Source organism: Tupaia chinensis, unplaced genomic scaffold, assembly GCF_000334495.1.
Source record: "Tupaia chinensis unplaced genomic scaffold, TupChi_1.0 Scaffold000288_2, whole genome shotgun sequence".
NCBI lineage: Eukaryota > Metazoa > Chordata > Mammalia > Scandentia > Tupaiidae > Tupaia > Tupaia belangeri.
Window position 1 is genome coordinate 4324711 of NW_006159773.1, and position 4513 is coordinate 4329223.

Sequence of the window (4513 nt, forward strand, 5' to 3'; positions counted from 1 at the left end):
ATTTCTCGCTTTTTGTCTCTCTGTCTCTCTCTGTCTGGCAAGCGCATGTGCCCTATAGCAAAAACCTCTCCAAAAAAAAAAAAACCCAAAAAAACAAAACTCTACAAAACAAACAAACAGAAAAAACACATTTTGACCTCATAAGTAATACATATTTTAGAATCTTTATATTGGTATAATAGAATTAATTACATGCTCCAGAACATCCTGTGCTTGTTATGACTAAATTGTTGCCATAGTTAAGTGGCAGTGGAATTAAGCATGAATTACAAACTAAATTAATAAATAAATTTAGAATTACTTCTTGTTGAGTTGGTCTCATAGTGCCATGCTTAAGGGAGCTGGATTCCACATGGCTGACTGTGGTCCAAATCCAGGCCTGATTGGCTTGAAAAACATGCCAGGTAATGTGTGCATGGGTGCCCCAAATCATGATGGGATGGAGAAGTGGAGGAGAGAGGATTGTGGCATGACCCCTCCTTATCGAGAGTGACTCTCTCTGGTGAACACATGTGCCCTCTGGCAATTAAAAAAAGAATTCTTATCTAAAAGTCGTAAGTGTGCGTATGAAACTAATATTTCTGTAATATTTTTTCTATACTAATATTATCTAGGATCATATATCATAGCCCAGGGTAGTAAAGAGAATAGCAGAATCCTTTATACTTGTCAATGAAAAACAGCCTGACTCTTCTTTTTCGAGATTTTTGCTATAAGATGTGTGCACGCACCAGAGAGAAATAAGAGAGACAGAAAGTGAGAAGTCACACCTTGGGGGGATGGCCATGTTGTAATCCCTTCTCCTTCATTCTTCTCTTGGGATTTTGGATGAATGTGCCTTGTGTGAGTTTCAAGTTGCTGGGTCTGGGACTCAAACCTTGACCATCCATGTTGGGAGTTCAACACCTTTATTATGACACCTGCTGGCCCCAGAACAGCCTGACTCTTAGTGTTTTCTATTCAAGATACCTGTGCAATAAAATAATCTTTCCATTTTTTCCCCCCTGTTCTGTGTCTTTTACCTAACTTTAGCATCAAATTTGATCTATTGGGTTGTCAGGAAAGTTAAGACATATTTTTGCATAAAAAAATAGAGACTATGTCATGACTTTCCCGTTAACCTAATATTATTTTACCTGGACAGGTATTAGTATTGAAATTGCAAAGATGCTAACATGACTGCTCTTTGAAATAGGACCAGAGAGTGATCTTCTTGCAAAAATGCAGCCTCGGTTTTTCAGTCTTTTAGTTCAGCAGTTGTACTTCTGTAGGCCTGACCAAAGAAATGGTACTGTGCTCTGTGCTTTGGGCTCTTTGAACCTTATGGTAATGGATTCTAACCACATCGAGTTCATGCATACGAAATAAAGGTAATGGCTAAGCTAGTTTACCACTCGGCTTCTTCTATCTTCTTTTTCTCCCATCTCCTTTTCACTGGGTGCTTCAACCTCATTAGTATTTCAGGAAAAAACTGGATCCTGTCCATCATTTTGGTTGTTGCTTTCCTTTTCCTGGCAGACAGAGCCTAGAGTTTCAATAGAGGAAATGGGGAGAGAAACAACACATTCAGAGCTTATGAAAGACCTTATTTACCATCAAAGTGAAGGTTTCCAGATACTCCAGTCCTGTTTTCTTATGCTCTTATGTCTTTGATGAGGAATTAAGAGCTCCAGCCAGGGCTACAGAAGACACTGAAAGGTGCCTGGCAGAAGGCACCTCATGGTGTCCCAAAGTTGCTTATTAATTAAAAATGATATTGAGGAGTAGACTGAAGAGGAGTGGTCAGCAACTGTAAATATCACCATCATTTCTACACAGGCCCTTCAGAGAGAAATATGAATGTGCATAGAAAAATAAATTTCTTTCTGTTAGCTTCCATTGTATTTTTTTCTCTGCAAGGCATTCAAGGCAGCTTGTCTATCAATAGACTTACCCTTCTGACCCTCTCCCCAACTCAGCTATAAAGTGAAGAACTCAGTTCTCAGATGCTAGGGGGTCTAAAAATAATCTGAGGACCTCCTTAAAAAAATGTAAAGTAGGGACCAGCAAGTGGCATAGTAGCTTAGGTGCTGGACTCCCATGCAGTCTATTGTGGTTTGAATTCCAGTTCCAGTGGCTAGAAACTCATGCTGGGGGTGTGTGTGCATGTGTGTGTGCATACCCAAAACCTGAGAGGAGAAAAAAGGAGAGAAGATTGTGGTATGGCCATCCCCATGTGGAGTAATGCCTCTCTTTTTCTCTCTTCTCTGTAACAATAAAATTTCTCTCAAAAAAAAAAAAAAAAAAGGAAGAAAGAAAAAAAGAAAAAAGAATGTAAGGTACTCATTCCTGAGATTCTCATTCAATTAATTTGGGGTGGGGTCTAGAAAAGTGCATTTCAGCCAGACCTCAGGTGACTGTAATGCAGAGGTCTGTAACCTATGATGACCAATGCTAGCCTGGAGATCTGGGTCTCATGGTCTTTAGACCCTAGTATTGTTCGGTGTTTACAGAGGTCCCTAGCACATGTGTGTGGAATTGAAGCAAATGCTCTGGATGAGCAAAAGCACACTGGTAACTCACGCTCAAGTACAGTACATTGCCCAGAGAGGTGAGATTACATCTCTCAGGGTTTTGCATAGACTGATTTCTTTTTGTTTGTTGGTTGGTTGGTTGATGTAAGAAATTGCATATGCAGTTCTCTAATTGGGACAATTGGTTAAGAGGACACCCGATGGAAAGCTGCTTTTTACTTATTTTTTCACTGGGGCAGGGTACAGACCAGGAGTGGAGGAAATGCATTCACTCCTTGCTGCCTGTGGTACCAGGAGAGAAGGTTCAGCCATGTTTGATTTTCCCACTCTTTGCTAGATGTGTGCTTCCTACGTCTTCCGTTTCTTTTGTGTATTGTTTACTAGGTGCTGTGAGGCCTGCTCTTTAATGTGCTTGCCCTTTGTTCTGCCACAGGGTGTGAAACCATCTGCATTATTTGCCCTTTGCTCATGGCTACCTCTAAAGAGCCACACGCAAAAGGAAGAGGAAAACTCGTCTTGTCCCTTAGCTCTGCAGGTCCTTCTGGAACTGTGTCTTTCCTGTAAGAAGAGGGCAATTCCTTTTTTTTCACCACAGAGCCTTACAGTCCTAACCATGCCCTGAAAAGACATCATCTGGAAAACTGATAATTATTTTAACATAAACACTGGAAAACAAGTCTGAGTAGATAAAGCTTTCAACTATTAGGACAGATTAACATGTCCCTATCTTTCATCAAAACCTTATTCATGCTTCAGTTTATTTAAGTAGCATCAGTGGTAGACTGTTTCAAGTTGTTCTAAGTAGGAAAACATAACTGAAAAATATATGTGGATAATCTCAAGGCAGAACTACACATCAATCATTTCGTTTGTGTCTTAATTTTGGGGGAAATATTCAATGCTTAGCAGGACTCAGCTGTTTCCAAGTGAGAAAAAGCGATAAACACAAACATTAAAATCAGGAATGCGCTGTGTGTCACTCCATTTTCAAAACCTAGGATTATCTGTCTTTTGATGAGCATTCAATGACAGCTTTATCTTCTCAATTAGTGATATTGTCTTAAATCACAGCAGCTTTTCAAACAAAACTGGCACAAATATCCTCCCCTCTGGTTGAATTTGCATACTATCTTGATGTCTAAAAAAGTTACAGACATGCAAAAGACTCCCTCCACGACATCGCAGTGCATTGGTGATGTTTATTGTATCTAGTGTGTTGTCTGGGCCGGGCTGTCACTTTCCCAGAGTATCTTCATTTATTATGCTAATTGACTTTCTGAGTGCAGACAGGAAGGTGTTTGCCCTGTGAAATATTCTCAGTTGGGGGGGGGGGGGGGAAAAGAAAAAACGTTGCGGGGGGGGGTTAAAAGCAAACCTGTTTTGGGCCTGAATAAAACTCAAAATCAATGTGTTTCTTTTCAAAGATCAGAGGGTCAATACTGTGGTTGTTTTTATTCCCATGCAGTTATGTAACCGTGGGGACTTGTTTCTTTGCTTTCAGGATTTGTACAAAACACATTAAAACGAAACAATAGGCGGGAGCCTCAGGAGCAACCCCCAAGCAGTGTCTTGGAATACGTCCTCCAAGGTTTGGGAACCTCCAATTAGTTCCATCTCAAGTGCTGTGTGTGTGTGTGTGTGTGTGTGTGTGTGTGTGTGTGTGTTTAGTGCGCTGGCACGCAACACTTCCCCAGGGTTGTGTTTCCTTTTTCCTGAGATTTGGCGAAGGGTAAAGGGTCGGAGTCACATGGATACAAAGCATTTGATTAATGTCCAAGTCACTGCTGAGGCTGCCGGAGCCGCCTCCCCTCCAGCCCGGGCCGTGTGAGGCCGGAGCAGCTGGGCCGGGCGCGCAGGGCCGGGGCCGGAGCCCCCTCTCCGGGAGTTTTCTCTGCAGAGCCCCGCGCCGGAGTTCCAACCCGAGCCCCCCTCCTTTCCCTTCGCCCCAGCCTCTCAGCAGCATGTAAAGCCGCGGGTCACTGCTTGGACTTTGCGAAGGA